An 18,163-nucleotide genomic window follows, 5' to 3' on the forward strand; every position below is an offset into this window, starting at 1 on the left:
GCCTCATCCCCTGCAAAGCCAGGGGCAACACACGTAAGAAATGGGATGCAGGGATGTCGCCAGAGGTCCTGGTGCTTTGCAGCACCCACTGGTGCTCTGCCAGGTGCGGGAAGGATTCTTGCCCCCAAGGTCGATCAGGCCGGGGGCCTTTGGCCACTCTCAGGAGCCCCTGAGATGGCTCCAGGCTGAGGGAGAACAGGGCTTGGGCATCTCCTGGGAGGCGTGACCAGCCTGTGGGACGCGGAGGCAGGTCTTGCTCACCTGCTCAGGGAGTAGCCGATCGCCATTGCTGGGGTCAGGAAGGAATTTTCCCCCGGGGCACATTGGCGCTGGCCCCCGGGGGTTTTTTGCCTTCCTCTGCAGCACTGAGCATGACCACTTGCCAGGGCTCCTCCAGTCCCTTTTGGATGGGTTACTGCCTGCTGCTCGTGCACCACGAAGGTGGCCTCTCGTGCCCTGCAGCTGGGGGGAGGAAGCTCTCTAGACTCCCAGGGTGGGCCCCAAGGGTGCCCCCCGGGGGTTGCTGCTTGTCCTCTGTAGCACTGAGCACAGCCCCTTGCCAGGGCTCAGAAGAGCCCTTTTGTTCTGTTCTTGCCCCTCCAAGTCTCCCCTCGTGCCCTGGCTCTCCCTGGCTCTCTTGCCCATCTCAAGCTTGTAGAGGGAGCGACTCTGATCTCCCTTGGCTCCATTTCCCAGGGGGTTCTTGCTCGTGCCCAGCAGCCTGTGCTTGGAAGGGCTCCAGGCTCGCTGCCCCATCCGGAGCTGCCCCTTTCCATCCCTCCCTGCCTGCAACACAAGCGCCGGGCAGGCACGAGAGCGCTTCTGGTGTGTCACTGGCCAGGAGGCACAGCGGCGGAGCAAGTCTGGGAAGGAAAAAACTGTGTTTGTCACCGATATGGATCATACTTGGGAAATACGCCATGGTACTGCACACCTCTTCTTACAGTGGAGCAAGTCTGGGAAGGCAAAAACTCTGTTTGTCACTGATATGTGTCATACTTTGGAAAATACACCATGGTACTGCACACCTCTTCATCTTGTTCTTTTGTATGTGGTTAGTCCTGATCCTCATTCTTCACGTTCTCACTCTTCGGAAACAGGGAGTCCTTGGCCAATATTCCTGTTGCTTCTCTCCGTGGCTCTGTGGCTTCCCTTTGCCAGACTCCAAGGGATGTTTTTTCAAGCTAAACTAAAGAATGCATCAGCCTGCTCCTGGCTACACATGCACATTGTGTTAATGCTTGTGGAGCATCGGTTCTGAAACAGATTCAGAAAAGTAAAATAAAATCATGTTTCCACTTGTAGCCTTTGTGATTTGTGTATTTGGAAGTGTTTTTGGAACTGAGAAACCCCTGGCATTTCAGGTAAATAAGAGTCTCCTTTGACTCATGGTGAGTGCAGAGAATGGAATGGAATGGAATGCAATGCAATGCAATGCAATGCAATGCAATGGAGTGGAATGCAATGGAATGGAAGTAGAATAGTTGAGTTGGAAGGGACCTACAATGACCACCTAGTCCAACTGTGTGACCACTTCAGGGCTGGGCAAAAGTTAAAGCGTGGTATTAAGGGCATTGTCAAATCAAATGCCTCTCAAACACTGGCGGGCATAAGTCATGAACAACTTCTCCAGGAAACCCGTTCCAGGGTTTGACCACACTCTTGGTAAACAAATTCTTCTTAATATCCAGTCTAAACCTCCCCTGGCACAGCTTTGGATGTTTCCCACATGACCCTGGATCCCAGGGAGAAGAGCTCAGCACCTCCCTCTCCCCCTCCCCAGGAAGCTGCAGAGAGCATGAGGTCGCCCCTCAGCCTCCTTCTCTCCAGACAAACCCAGGGCCCTCAGTCGCTCTTCAGAGGACAAGCCTCCAGACCCTTCACCAGCTTGTTTGAATTCTTGGGATACATTCAAGTACCTTAACAACTTTTTAAATTGTGGGGCCTAATTAATGGGATTGCATTTCTGTACTGTGATCTCCACAGCACAGGACTGCAGTTAGTACAGCTTTAGCAAATTATTTCAGGGTGTGCTATTTGCATGTGCATTTGCCTTGTGGAGTCCTCTGTGAAGAGTAAAACATGGTCTTGAAATGCATGGGCTAGCAATTCGTTTTCAAGTGTAACTCAAAACAATGGATTTAGCTTCAAAATTCCATGTAGTTTGAATTCCTTGCTATGTAAAGACTGCTTTTCCCTTAGAAGCCCTCTGGACAGGGTGCCCTCCTGGCAAGGGAATTCGTCTCTAGCTTCACTCTGCCTGCTGATCCATTAGATCCACATTTAGACACATGCAAGGCCCTGTCTCATCACACTGAGCTTGCATCAAAATGTTGAGATTCTGTAACTGAATAGACATAGTGTGGCAGCTTTCTGCACTCATTGCACCAGTTTTGCAAACTAATTACCAAATGTGTGCTAGAAGATTGTTTTTCATAGTTTCTTCTATTAATTTAAAAAACCAATATTCCTTTGTGTCTAAATAACATCAGCAATTTCAGCTAAGAGTTCTTCCTAGCTGCCTCTAGGTAGTTAACCAGAGAAGGAGACTGAATTATCATGCCTGGAAGAAGTGCACAATTCTCATTCCATGCTCATCATAGGTAATTGTAATCCCTGAGCTGACATGGGAGAGCATCCAGCTGATTCAGAGGCTTTTGAGATTGGCTACGATCAAACCAACTCACTCTTCTTTACTCATAACAAATCCTGCCTGAATGACCCTTACACATGGCTGGGCAAACTTTACTTTTTAACCGTTGCAGTTCAGAGCTCATGACCTACTTGAGCCAGCATGGCTGTGAGTCATTGGATCGCCCAGGCTCATGCTGGGAGCTCCACATTACAGATTTTTATTTTCAGTACATGAGAGAGGAGGGGTTATTGTCACAGAGGCACACACCTACTTACATTTACTGATTGGGTAAGATCAGTAGGGCAAGCATTGGAAGAAAAGTTGATCAACAGTGGCAAACTTTTAAAATCTTATTTAAATAACCTTACAAGCTGTTTTGGCAGAGCCTTTTCTTTTTTACTCTCTTCTACGACATCACTGATGTTGGAACAGCTTAATCAAATGAAGTAATCTATAATTTATGGAAGTCATGACCAAAAGCTTTGTGTGAAAATTAATTTATTGTTTTCTCTTAAATGCATTAGTTTACTCAGGGGACTTGCTTGAATGTGCAGCTTGTATTACATTCGTGCTCAAGGTTCTCCTGTGGGGAAGTTGTGAGCACTGAGCAACATTGACAAAGCTCTCTCTTGGACATCAAATTTCTCACAAGACTAAATGATAAATATTGACCTGATCCCATAATAACACTGCTGAGACAGTAACTCCCTGGTTACTTAGCTGAGTTTTGAAGCCAAACTGCTTTGATGACTCTCTCAAGTTGTTTATCACTTAGTTCTTCTCATCAGCCCCTAACTGAAAAAAAAAAAGATGTTATGCAAATTGCTTATTATATGATTAAGATATCCTTCCCAATGAACAGTGCTACTAATGAGGCTATCACTATATGATCAGTCTCAAAAACAAACAAAAAGGGATTGCCATCTCAACTTTAAAGTTTACTAAAATTTTAACCAATGCAAAAAATCACAATGTTGTTGAAAGAACTGTTCATGTTACTACTATTCCTTTTAGCCTTCTGATAATACTAAAATTGCATCATTCTTTCACTTGCATTTACGTTTATGAAATATGGATCTCCGATACAAATGTTATTCCTTCTACTCTTTTTTTCCCAGTTAAAAGAAAATGGATAGTCAAAATCCAAACAAATAGACTGTCTATGTATCTATTTTTATTTGATTATATGCTATAATTAATAGGCATGCTAATACCTGATAGATATGACATATTGCTATAATGGGTAGGTAGGTATGACATATGCTTTAAATATTTTTCAGAGACTAGAAGCAAAACAGTTGTAGACATTTGTTTGTGTGCAGTGTAACTATGATTATGACCAGTTTTGAGACTTCAGCTCTGAATTTGTAATCAGATATCAAGCTGTGAGTAAATTCAACCAGTTCATTAGAAGTATGTGCATCGAGAACTGGAGGACAGCCAATACTGTTGGATTACTAGAATTTCCACTGTATATGTTACAAAGAGGTGTTGTTATAATCATAGCACAACTCTTTCATAATTTGCTTTCTGTAGTAAAAATTTTGACCAAGTGCCTATCTTAGTAAAATGTTGCATCCATCTCTTGTTCATACAGGCAAGCAATAAACTAAGTCTTGCATGAAGCACTGCTACAAATAAGGACTGTTAGGTGTTTGTGTATGGGGGTTGACTTCTAGCAGAAATTAACTTGCTGTAGAGTCCCTGCTGGATGTACATTCTTTCCTCTTTTTTTAGGAATCATTATAATTTTAAAACTAGCATATTGAACTCATACAAGAATATTCATACTTGTGAGCATCTGAAGAAATTGAGTTACAAGTCTAATAGACTAGAAGTAGTCTTGTAATAGTTACAGATTGCTCTTTAAAGTTTTGAAAAAAATTATAGTGATAACTATTAAATCACTGGAAATTGAAAGTAATAATACTAATGCCTAGATATGTGCTTTAGGCTTAATACTGTCTCTGTATATCTCCAGCTTCCTTTTCTCAAAAAGAAGTGCTTATGTTGTTGTTTCTCAATTTCTGCTGGTAGTGAGTCTTTGCTAGTGATTAGACTTTTAAAATATAACTGTGTATCCACTGAGGAAGGTATTATTCCACGTTCAACCTCATGTTTCTCCCAGATACCGATTTTGCAGATCTTTTGCAGAATAGAGTACCACCTAATAATAAACCAAATGTGATCAAATCCATTTCTGCTTCTAGCACACTGAACAGAACAGATTCAACTTACCTGGTTTATGCTTTTCTGTAGCCAGCAATACTAATATTTCTGAGGATCCTGATATTTCTGTATTTATCATGATATCTTCTTTTAAGGAAAATGCAGCTAGAGGAGAACTAAGGCCAAGGTCCTTTGCAGTATTTACATGTGATAATGCTCAATAACCTTTGTGGCTCTGCCTATGGGAATGGGATGCACAGTCAGAAGGGAGGTACTTGAATTCTGTGTAGAATAAATAGGTAGACATAAGCATCAAAGGGTAGGACTAGCCACAGCCAAAATACTGAACAAGATATTGGGAAGATTGTAGACAGAAATTTATGACTTAAAAATATCTCAAATGAGAACATACACATCTGTAATATGAGAGAACTTAATACACAGTCCCTGCTTCCAACAGTGCTTATGTATTTTATCTAACATGCTTCTAATAATTATCAAATATGCATCTAAGAATACATAACATAACACTGTATTTAGGCACATGATATGATTATTTGGTGGACCAGAAGGGTTTGACAGTGCCCAAGTGAAAAGAAGCTCAGTTTTTCCATTGCTTCTTATGTAAACTTTAGGTGGTGAAGCAGACAGATGGTGTTTTTCTGTTTAACTTTGACTGTAGGCACATAAATAGTTTTGGGGTCAGATGGTGGTTGACCAAGATGACACATAAACTTTGAGGCTGAACAAGGATTTGAACTCTGCCTCTCCAGGTCCAGATCAAACTTTTTTTTTTCCAGTATAGTCAACCTTCCTTTCTATATTTTAATGAATAGATTTAAAGCTATTGCACAAAGAGTTTGTGATTATAATTACGCACTTTATTATTTGTGAGTCTGCAGATTTCTGTCATGCATCAGATTAAAGGCAGGTGGCAATTCTTGATGAGAAATTGAGTTAAAACCTAACCAGATTTCTTCTGAGAAATTACAATAAAACTTCTTGTCAGATGCTACTTGGTTAATCCTTGATGCCTTCCTGGAAGGATAGTTTAAATGAAATAACTAATACAATACTGTAGGTTTCAGTAAGCAGGTCGTCATTCATTCCCTGTAAATGTCACCAATATATTAGATTATGTTAGCTGTTTTTAAAGAGGAGAGTAAAGAAAGGAAATGTATGTTGAATAGAGATCTAGATTAGGAGAAAGATGAATAGAATTGGATTTTACCAGAAGGAAAATGCTTAATCTATGCAATAAATGTGTTCTATTTTTCATGGTATAATATAAAAAAGATTAAGTAAACATAAGAAGAGGTCTTACCTGTGTGATCCCAAAACAAGGCAATTAAAAAATTATTTTTACAAGATCTGTTAATTCACAGGAATGCTTAGTGGAACTATCCCTCAATTATAACTGTAGAATAAATGTATTTGCTGTTTCTAAGACTTTTTAGGCTGATAAGTATGTCTGTCACCAAAAAAAGCCATAGCTATAACATCTTTTTTTTTTTTTTTTTCTCAGAAATAGAGTTTTTATATCAATCCTATACTTGAATGTTTGCAACATAATTTTCACTGGCATTTATTCCTTGCAAGTTCTGTTACATAAACCTCATGATTTTGATAAAGATGATTAAGTTCTGTGGAACCTATTTATAAAACATCACAATAATGAAAAAAAAAAGGTGAAAACATGCTTAAACAGGATTATGGTTTGTGCTGTTGAATTAGACATCTGAAATTAAGCTAGTTAGGGTAACATTTTGAAGAACGGTGAAATGGCCCATTATATTATTATGAGAGAGTAATTCAGACATTTTAAAAAATGTTATCATAAATAAAGCTGTATTAAATAATGTACACAGTGAGAGTTCTGATCAAGAAATTTATATATTAGAAGGTACGTGGTGAAGCCAAAGCCAGTGTGGTTGTTTAGAACCTCTGAAATTCCCCCCCATGTGCTTATTTGTTTGAGTCAGGGTCCAAGTGTGGTCTTCAGCCATACTTGGGGTGGGAACCAGTTTGGTGATGAATTTTTAGACTGACAGCAGAGAAAGCAGCACAGCATACAAGGTTCCTCAGCTGCTCCTTTCCCTCTCAGTTGATTGGGGTGAGAGCAACAGGTTCCAGTTCTGTCTCAGAGTACTTAAAAATTCATACAGAACTGTCTGCCTGGTCATGTTCTATTAATTGCATATGTGGTTGCTCTTTGTTAGTTGCCTAATTATGCTCTCAGAAAAATGTAGAAGCCCTATGAATTATCTTACAGGGCAGCTTCTGCCCTCAGGCTGTAAGCTGGATGTAGGTACCCTTACACTAACTGCACACCCAATTTTGCCATATTTCTCATACCTATTAAAACAAATATCATCAGTGAAAACTAACCAAAGCAGAAAGAAATACAAGGAAACATATGTAGGTGTATTTTTGTTAGGTTTGGGGCAAGGGAGAGAGACAATCATACTATCTACCTACTTTCTGATTCCTAGGAAAAGCATACATGTGATGCCTATGCATTTTACATTGGCAACAATTTTGGTGTTTCTTGCAGCAGAATAATCAATCAATTTTTACATTCCTGTTCTAGAAACAATGCTGGTGAATAAGAAACTCAGTGTTCCAGTGCCGATTAAATACATTTTTCTGCTAGAGGGAAGAAAAGCAGAAGAGATTTCAAACCCATAGTATAAGTTGGTGCCTTACAAAAAACATAGTGTGCTTATAATTATGCCTAGGATTCGAAAGCCTTTATGACTGCCTGCAAGGGCCCTTAGATCATAGAATAATAGAATCATGGGATACCAGCTTGGAAGGGACCTTCAAGGATCATCTGCTCCAACCTTTCTTGGCAAAAGCATGGTCTAGAAAAGATGGCCCAGCACCTTGTCTGGCTGCATCTTAAAAGTGTCCAATGTTGGAAAATCCACCTATTCCCTGGAGAGAGTATTCCAATGGCTGATTGGTCTCATTGTGAAAAATTTTCCTCTTCTGTTCAGTTGGAATCTCCCTTGTACCTGTTACCCCTCATCTTTTCCATGTGACTCCTTGTAAAAAGGGAGTCTCCACCTTCTTTGTAGCCACCCTTTAAATACTGGACCTTGGCAATAAGGTCTCCCCTAAGCCTTCTCGTCTCAAGGCTGAAGAAACCCAGTTCTCTCATCCTTTCCTCACATGACAGACTTCCCAGTCCTTTGATCACCTTTGTGGCCCTCCTCTGGACCCTCTCCAGCCTCTCCACACCTGTTTTGCATAGCAGAGACCAAAACTGAACACAGTATTTCAGGTGTGGCCTGACAAGTGCTGAGTGGAGTGGGACAATGACTTTGTTATCTCTACTTGTTGCCCTTGTTGATGCAGCCCAGCATTCTGTGACCTTTCTTTGCCTCTGCAGCACACTCTTCACTCATGCTGAGCTCATTGTCCCCCAGGACCCCCAGGGGAGCTGCTCTCCAGCCGGGTAGATCCCAGCCTGTGCTGCACTCCTGGATTATGTTTTCCCAGGTGCCAGACTTTACACTTGTCCTTATTAAATGTCATAAGATTCTTGTTAGCCCACTCTTCCAGCCTGTCCAGGTCTTCCTGTAGGGTGGCTCTTCCTTCTGAAGTGTCCATTTCCCTACTCAGTTTGGTATCATCAGCAAACTTCATCAGGGTACACTTGCTCCCATCATCCAGATCACTTGTGAAGATATTACACGGCATTGGGCCCAAGATCGATCCCTGGGGGACCCCACTTGTGACAGGTGGCCAGTTTGAAAAGGAGCTGTTTCCCACCACCCCCTGGGTGCAGCTTCCGAGCTGGTTCCCCACCACCCACAGACCACTTGTCTAGACCATAACACATCAGTTTCTCTAGGAGAAGGCTGTGGGGAACTGTATCGAAAGCCTTGGAGAAATCCAGGTAGTCAGTGTCCACCACTCACCCCACATCAGCCAAGCAGGTCACTTTGTTGTAGAAGGCGATTGGGTTTGTCAAACACGATTTGTCTTTGGTGAATCCATGCTGGCTTTTCCCAATCACATGCTTCATTTGACTTGTGATAGTCCCCAGGAGGATTTGTTGCATAACTGTCCCAGGGACTGAAGTAAGACTCATCAACCTATAATTTCCTGGATACACCTTTAAGCCTTTCTTGTAGATGGGGGTGACATTAACCTTCTCCCAGTCTTCTGGGACATCCCCTGATCTGCCTGACTTCTCAAAGATTATGGAGATTGGCCTTGCAATGCTCTCTTAGCACCTTCGGATGGATAACATCAGGACCCATTGATTTGTAGTGGTCAAGCTCCTGTAATGGTTCACGTACCAACTCTTCCTTCACTGACAGGGGGTCTGTGTTTGCATCAACTGGATTTTTGTTCCCAAGGCCTGGGACCCAACAGTGCTGGTAAAGGCAGAGGTGAAGAAAGTGTTGAGAACCTCTGCCTTTTCAGCGTTGTTGGTGACTAATTCACCTCTCCTGTATAACAGAGGGCCAATATTTCTGTTTTTTCTTGTTTATGTACCCAAAGACCCCTTTCTTGTATTTTTTTACATTTCTGGCCAATTTCAATCTGAGCTGAGCTTTTGCTTTTCTAACTGCACCTCTGCACACCCTGGCAATTCCCTTGTAGTTCTCATTGGGTATTTGTCTGCTTTTCCATCTTTGGTACACTTCTCTTTTGGTTTTGAGCAGACTCAGAAGGTCGTAGCTAAGCCAAGGGGGTCTCTTGCTCTGTCTACTTCCCTTACCTTTAAAGGGGATGAACTGTTCTTGTGCTTCTAGGAGTGCATTGTTGAAAAACTCCCAGCACTCCTTTATCCTCCATGGAAGCTTCCCACAGAATGCCTCCCAACTGAGCTACAAGCAAGCTGAAGTTTCACTCTTCTAAAATCTAAAACCTTGGTCTTTGTACTAGCCTTCGGCCTGCTCAGCAGGATCCCAAACTCCACACAATATTGTGATCACTACAGCCAAGGCTGTCACTGACCAAGATATTACAAAGTAGGTTTACTTGGTTTGTGAGTAGCAAGTCCAGCAGTACCTCATTCAAGAATTTAAACTGAACTGACATGATATAACAAAAGGAGACATTTTCTCTAAGGTATTATAGACTTGAGACCTACAGAGATACTTTTTGTGCCTTGAAAAAAAATCTGATTCTTATTTCTCGAAAAGGTAATTGTTGCTTGAATGTGTGCTGCATTTATCTGTTAGCATGCATTCAGCTGATAACATCTCTATTTTCTGTCATTGTGATACGTTTCATTGTTAAGACAGATTTGTTAGAGGACAACAGTTAATTTGACTTCAGCTTTTTATTTTGGCACCTAATAGCTGCTCTATCAATCAGAATTGATTAAATCTAGGGGAAAGAAACCACCAGTTTTCATTGGTCCTTCTTATAATTTTTCATGTCACAACATTGCGATTGTTGTGATTAATCTGTATGACAGTGTATGGATTTCATATAATCAATGTTAGAAGCTGCTATAGATCATTGTTCAAAGACTGATTCAAACAAGCTGGTAGAAGTATTTATTTAGTTGATTTATATCAGTCCATCCTTACTCTCTTACAGATTTACATACCCATCATTTCTAAGGCAACACTGAAATGCTATTCAGAAATTTTGACTCAACTGTGATTGATAGATTAACTACTGCGTGCTATACTGTGATTGCAGGGAAAATGTGTTTTGGTTTTTTGACAGAACCGGTGTATTATATGAAATACAATACCTTTTGGTTTTCAAATTTCAAATCATTAAATAGCTCCTGTTGCTATATAGGGGAAGTTATCATCTGAAGGGAAGATTTACTTCCATGTTGCAATCCAAAATTTTATTTTCTTTGTTCATGTTCAGGTAGTTAATGAATAGGCAAACAAGAGAAATTAGTCCTGAATAAAGAGATTGACTCGTATATGGTATGAGTCAAATAATGTGAAACATGATAGATAATTTTCAGGAAAGACCTTCAATGCTATCTAAGTCTTAGTGCTAGATAGTGCTCTAAATTCTCTTTTCGTTCAGCCTCACAGTTTTTAAGGGCTTCTAATTTTTCACTTAAAATGTTTACTTCCTATGTAGGGATGTTACTGACCCATCCTCCTGGATTTCTATTAAATGTTGAATACCTTTCAGATCAAATTCCTTAAGCTTATGAGGTTGAAAAGTTGTCTAGACATTTTACAGGTGTTGGTGCTGGTCAATTTGTACAAATGCACAGGAGAGTGTTCTGTAGACCCTACCTATTCATTTCTGCAAATCAAAGCTGGAATTTCACTGTCAGTTTTAGTGAAGGTAGCTATTGTTTTCACCTGTCTTTTCACTTTTTTACTACCAAGCTATAGACAATTCAAGGGGAAAGAAGAAATCTAACTCATAAAATGTTTCTTTCCACTTCAATGTGAAAGGCAATATCTGCTCTTTTTCTAATTTGTATACGGAGAAACTTATCTGCCATTTCAATACCACAATTTCTGCAGTTTTTAAAGTATTATGTACCTTTGCTCTATTTGATGATTCTTTTGCAGTTGTTCACTAAACTCCAGCAACAAACTCAGTGCTATCACACAAGCTGACCTCAAAATCATTAACTCAATAAACAAAATTACTTCTTGCTCAGACTTAGATCTAACACTGTTCAGTGTAGAATTTGCTGATGTTTCTTCCTCCTGCACCCTCTCAGAAGGTCTAGTTTCCTTTTTAAAGTATGTTTTCTACGAATACTATGAGGTGATTCCTGCATGGTAGTGTGTCGTTTGTATTAAATTAACTCATCTGAAGCATTGCTCAAGGCACTAACAGATATAATTTCTGATCTTTTATTAATATCTGATTGTTGGCTTCAGGACCTCCAAGGACAGTAACAAGGCTTTAATCATACTCACTTTCCTCTGGTGACCCTGTTTTCACTCAAGATCGGACATAGTATCAAAAGCTAACTACTCCAATGTTTGGTCACATAACCCCCTCTGACACATTTGTTTTGAGTGTATAGTATTGACAGCATTTATTTGGACTTGACATCCTAATTTTTCATACTTAGTGTTACGGTGGTTGTCAGCATGTTCAAAGTGATTAACGCTTCTCTGGCCATATGACAAGTATTCAGAAAATGACAGAAAATAAATTATGCCTTTTTCTCTTTGACTGTAGCTCGCTCTCCTTCATCTGCTTACATAGTAGCAACCTCATGTATCTTATTTATGCAGTCTTACTTTAGCTGTTCTGAAAGCCTTTGTTTTATTGTTCTTACCTCCTAGAAATGCCTTTATATCTGTCTTACTGACTCTATCCTCTTTTCAAATTTTATAGAATATATTCTTCACCATTTCTCATGACTTAATGTTTTTCTCTCTCTGCTATTGTTTGTTATTTGACTGTGTAACTATTATTTATCTCAGTGGCACATTTCATAATGCAGTTTGTATGAAATGTGCTCTGCAAAGTATAGTTGCATTGTATCATCTAATAAAAGTACACAGTAGTTGTCTTTGAACGGTATAATTATGTTTTGAAAGAAGTAAATTTCCTGATTTGATATAAGTGTATAATGCTACTGTTTGATGTTAGAAATACATTTTAGCACACAGAATTTTGTCCTTGAAAAATATGCTTTCTCCTTTTTTAATACTACCAGTCACCTTCATGTATTATTTAAACCTAGCAGATGTAGACCTATGGGCTCATTTATTTTATTCCACCAAAGTACAAGCAGTAAAGGAAAATACAGTTACTAATCACTGTAATGTGAAATACTTTTAAAAATGTCTGTGTCTCTGTTGAAATAAGTAATTTATTATCAAAAAAAAAAAAAAAAAGGTAGTGAAGGACTTGAGGCATGTGTAGAACTGTAAGAAGTGAAGTGTTTGCAGGCATAAAAAGCAGAATTGCAACCAGTAAGCAATGCTTACCAAATGGTTTGAGGGGCTTGAACAGTGCTTTATCTTGTCTAGGCAGTGGTGCTACTTGTCTTACGGAGTTTACTGTTTTTGCTATAGAAAGTGACAGTGGATTGTAGCTATAGAAATCTCGGGTCAGGATGAACAGTAAATTGCCTTTGAAAATAGGAAACGAGATGGAAACTCAAACTAAACTGGACAGACATATAAGCTGCATAGCTGTTTAAATGGTTTAAGCACAAGCTTAAATCCTTGGTGCAGAGGGTAGAGGGTTGTACCTGGCAAAGAAAAAGGACTTTCCGCATCAGTGAATCCTGTGTGATCAATAACTATGTTTCTTTAAGTGAGGAAAAAAAGCCAAAGACAAATCTTGGACCTGGCCCTCTATACATTCTTAAGCTATAAACCAGGGAACAAGTTGCTTTATATAAAAATGCATTGTAATTTGGTGCATGTCTAAAATAGCCTACTCTGTAAATTCATCTTGTTCCTATTACAGTTTTAATTGGGCAACACACATGGAAAAATTGTGAGGTCTGTGTCAAGGAAGAAAGCCCTTAGGAGCTCTGGTGCTAATATTTGATGATAAGAAATCTGTCTTTCTGGAATGACCCTTTTTAGATCGACTTCTCTCTCCCCTGAGAGTAGGCAGTTGTTGACAGGAGCTACAAAGTGTTTTCTCTGTGGTGTTGAATGTGCTTCTAACTGCTGGTTTGATTATATGAACAGTGGTCATGGAGTATTCGTTATCAATTTTCAGCTCTTGTAGGAATGAACTCTAAATACTTTTATTCTATGGTAAATAAATTGTAGACAAATGGTGGGCTTGCGTCAGTAAGGTTTTAGAAGGAAAGGCCTTTAATCAGAGACCAGATGGGAAGGCCAGAAACACTATGAATGACCTTTGAAAAAGTATATCATGGTTTTACCACCAATATGATTGGCAGAAGTTAAAATAGCACAGTGGTGGTATGTCAAAACTTTTACACAATACATATTTGTCGTGATTCTTGAAATGACATTCCACAAATATTGGATAAAAATACATGTTAATAGAAATACAGAGACTATTACATCTAGGCTGTGCATCTATTTTTTTAAGGTCCCAGATACACTATCACATTATAAAACAGGAGCTCAAATATCAATGTCAGCTTGAGGTAGCTTATGTTCATTTTCATAGTTTACTTCTAGCTTGGTGTTCAGAAGACACAAAAAGGGATTTTACAGACACTGATTATGCAGTCCACTTATCCTGTAGCTTATTGTTTTCCTCTTACATTCTGATTATTCAGTCCTTTTGCTGTAATTCCTTTGAACTAAAGTGGTGCAATTCATAAAGTCACATAAAATGGTGTCTGCTAGAATGTACTGATGATACTATTTGATGGAAAAAATTTATGATGGGGATCTGTTATAGGAATATACACAGATATCTTCATGTGATCTTTAAATAAAACAGTAAAACTTTTAACAAGGTGAAGAGTAACCTATCTACCATCAGTAGGTTTTAGTGCATAGTACTTTTGCACGTAGGGCAATTATTCTTTCATTTATCTTGCATACTGTGAGAACTGTGCATGGCTGATTACCAGAGCAAGTACTTCGATGTCCAGTAGTGCATTAGAATTTACATACTGATGCTATAAACCCTTCTGTCTTTGCTTCTTGGGTTTTAATTCTGGGCCTTTGAAAACCTGAGCAGGGATATTATTAATTGAGGAGTTTGTTTTTGCTAAATTTTCCGACATATCTTCTTAGAATTATAGGCAAATTAATTCACTCTGTGGGAACCAAGCAGAAAATATTGCCATAGATTGTGGTCAGAACAATCCATTAAGATCACTTAGCTGAAGCACCTTGCATTAAAGAAGATAAAAAGTTTTACCACATGAATACTTCGTCAATGATACCTTCTCCTGTTTTCCTTCTCTTTTTATTTTTTAAAGACAATCTTCACATAATTATTTCAAAACATAGAAAGCCTTCTGTCTCTTCAGATAATTGTTCCCTAGTGGTTAATTTTCTTCACAATTAAAAATATGTATCTTATTTCAAGCTTGATTTTGTTTAGCTTCAACTTGGGGCTTTCAGATCTCATTACATCTTTTGTGCCTAAAGCAAAAAAAAACATCCTCAAAAATTTCTTCATCATGCACACCAGAAGCTTCTGCAAATAAACGAAATAAATAGAAATTCTATAGACTGTGGCAAGCAGGTGTGATTTCCCAAACTCATATAGTTCTTCATAACCTTTTATAATTTGCCCATATTTTTAAAAAATACCATAATCTTGTAGCCCAGACATATGATTTTTGCCATTGGTGCAGGTAATACCTTAAACAGCCCGTCTTCTCTCCCACCAATTTTGCAAGCATCCTGAGACTTTCCAGCACCATTTTTCTTCATTCCTTGGGAGGGTCCTGGGATGCAAGATGCAGGCTCTCCCTTGCCACTTACCCTAGAAAATCTTGCCAGCCACTTGCTTCTCATTTAGGTGTGTTCATACTTTTCTTCCCAGGCTAGAAAACAAGTCTTAATAAGTCACAGGCTCCACATATGTTACTGGTTGGGACAGTAAAGGCTTTGCTAGCAGCTCATGAAATTATGCTATAATCACTTGTACTTAGGAAACCCCATCAGTTACGGCCCAGGGACCCATTTATCTTTCAAACTTCTGTTTTATATAGGATTGCCTTAAGCAATGTGTTTCTGCCAGAGAGTTCTTGTGTAGAATTCGTAGGAACGTTAAGGCTGTTTTACCAGTGGCAACTTTAGACCTCAACATATGTCTTGCAGGTTGAAATACCTCAAAATGACAGATTTTTTTTATTAGATTTTGCAGCTCTGTATGGCACTACTATCTTCCAAAACCTCAAGCTGTATCTAAGCAAGATGCCTGTGGGTATTTTGAAACTGCCTGTGGGAAGATAATGACAATTTTAATATCCAGAGAACTCCACTGAAACAGAAGGAAAAAAAAGTGAACAACAGGATGTCCATTTGAGTTAAATCACTGGATGATCATCTGTGCTTGACATAACGATTAAACATGTAGCTTACTACTATTTTGAATGAAGTGATAATATGCTTCCTTACATATACTCCTCTGGGGGAGAAAGACAAATCTTATGAAAATAATAGTGCCTTCCAATTTAATCTGTATATATCAGTATTCAACTGTGTGCAACAATTATGATTTTGTCAGTGAGATGAAGTATTACATTATTAGCATCAAAGAGAATATGATGGAAGCCTAGTAAGCAGCCTGTTGCAGTTGTGTCCAATAAACTAAGAACAGAGGAGTAACTGAGAATTACTAAGTTGGTTTGTCTCAACTAAAAGGTAAAGATGAGGAAGTTGAGATATGCTCAGTGGAATTCTGAGGAGTCCTTGTTAACCTGGCTGAGCTCAGGATTTCATCATGTCACCCATTTCCTTAGTACGTAGGTGTAATTTTTCTTTTTTAGTTCCATGTGAACTAAATCCTAGTATTTGAAGGCAAAATTGGATCTGAAGTAGTGTATCTTATGCAGAAGTAATTAAAATTTTGTTTCTAAATTTATCCATTTGAAGCAAAGCATATGCTTTAGGAGCTAGTTGATACAAAGCTATAGTTGTCAGCACAATTGCTTGTGGAGTATTTTTCTCTCTGCTTGAGAGCCTTTGTTTGTCTGCTTGCAGTGATCCTCAATAGCACAGTTTCCAACATGGAAACATTTACCAAAAAACGATGATTGTCTGTGTTTTCTATGCAGAAGTGATGGAAAGAGTGTCTTTAACAGCTAGTGAGTGACTCATAACATACAATGCTGTCACTGTAGTGAAATTACAGTTCTTGGTGATGTGTATGCCAAAATTTCCTAACCAAGAACATTGCCGTTGTCTTCCCAGACATCCTGTGATCTAGAAAGGACTCTGTGGGATTCAGTCCATCGCTGGACTGCTCACCCTCTCACAACCACCTCCTCCTTTGCCCTCAAATCTCCTCTCCTTTTCTGCAGGTACCTTAATACTGACTGCCTGAGCTGCTTCCCAGAAAAATGCTGGAGTGGAGCAAAGCGCACAGAGACTCAGTCTGGTTCAGGAGGGAAGTGATGAAGTCTTCTGAAAGGGGCCTTTCAGCTGACTACAGCCCTGTGCATTCCAAGACCATGTCAGCACTTTGTGTAGCTCCTATTTAAAGTATCCAGTTAGGACTCCCCTGTCTCATCACCCAGCCTCCACTAGCTGGAGCTGGGGTTAATCTCCAACACGTCCTGCAAGGACAGCTGGCAGAACTGGGCAGCTTTTGCTTGAGAGCTGAAGGTCTTTATGGATCCTTCTTCTGTAAAGGCAACACCCTCCATCACCTCTTTTCCCAAAAGGTTTAGTAGTGGTTTTATTGGACACTGATTGTCTTAGGTATCACAAAAGATTCAAATAGAGTCATTTATAGAAGTTGTCTTCCAGTGTTTCTTATTAAGAATTACTATTTCTCAAAACAAAGTAAGGAATAAAGCCATAATAACAATCTAACAGTGACCAGTTTCAGACTGCTAACTTAAGAAAACACTCCCTTTAGGCAAATTAATTTTTCTCTTACTAGACAGACATATCCAGATTCTGTCTTGTTGATTTCTCTGAAAAGGTAACATATTTCCACATACAACCAAATTTTTATTTGGATAATGCCATCCAGCAGTAAAAACTAAGCATAAATGAGAAGAAAATCGTTCTCATCTGACTAGAAGAATCTGAGACAGTTGTGCTGTGGATGCAGTCCTGTAGTTTTGAGCATCCTGTTGCTGTGGACTTGATTTGATAGAAGACTGTGAGGGCAGGAACGAGGCAAGCAGGAGGGCTGTCATTCGTTAAATATGAATCAGTATGTATTTTTAAAGTAGACTTCAGTCTGCTCTGTTTTCACCACTCAGACTTTTTTCCCCGACTGATTTCTACTTACCTGGGAATCTGGAAGAAAATCTATTGATATGCATACCTGTAAAGCATGTTGGCAGAACTAAGTTACTGAATCATAATACTAAAAAAACTTTTAAAGCTTCCTTCAGAGAAAGATGCTGGTATAGCTGGCATCAGTAACAGCAGAAACAAGAAATAAAGCTCCAGAATAGAATGAGCGTTAGCAGCACTCCCTGATAAAAATAAAAGCTACACTACCCTGCCCAAGATTCAATACAAGGTTGAATAACAATGATTACTTTCTGGTAGTACTTAGCAGATTGCAGGTTTCTTCTTGGCTGCAATTGTCAAGAGGAATATTAAAAAAAAAGAAATCCTGCCTTCATCTGGAAGAACAGTGCACATCTTCTCTAGAAAATTTACAAAAGTATGTGTGGTGGAAACTGCATTCTTTTGGGCATTACCTTTTGTAGCGCATTACTTAATGGTTTATCATTCTTGCCCATCAGTTTTGGTTTCCATCAGTTTCATCTGTATTCATGGAAGAAGCTTGGGGGGGGGGGGG

The 18,163-nt window shown here is 39.4% G+C and overlaps 1 protein-coding gene across 2 annotated transcripts in view; it reads left to right on the forward strand.

Annotated features, from left to right (window-relative positions):
• Positions 1 to 18,163, forward strand: part of CNTNAP2 (contactin associated protein like 2) — a 1,177,736-nt gene that overhangs the window by 721,061 nt on the left and 438,512 nt on the right. The gene's annotated exons all lie outside the window — the stretch shown is intronic.

The sequence above is a fragment of the Athene cunicularia genome, assembly GCF_003259725.1.
Source record: "Athene cunicularia isolate RWA chromosome 2 unlocalized genomic scaffold, athCun1 chr2_part2, whole genome shotgun sequence".
In the NCBI taxonomy this organism is placed as follows: Eukaryota; Metazoa; Chordata; class Aves; order Strigiformes; family Strigidae; genus Athene; species Athene cunicularia.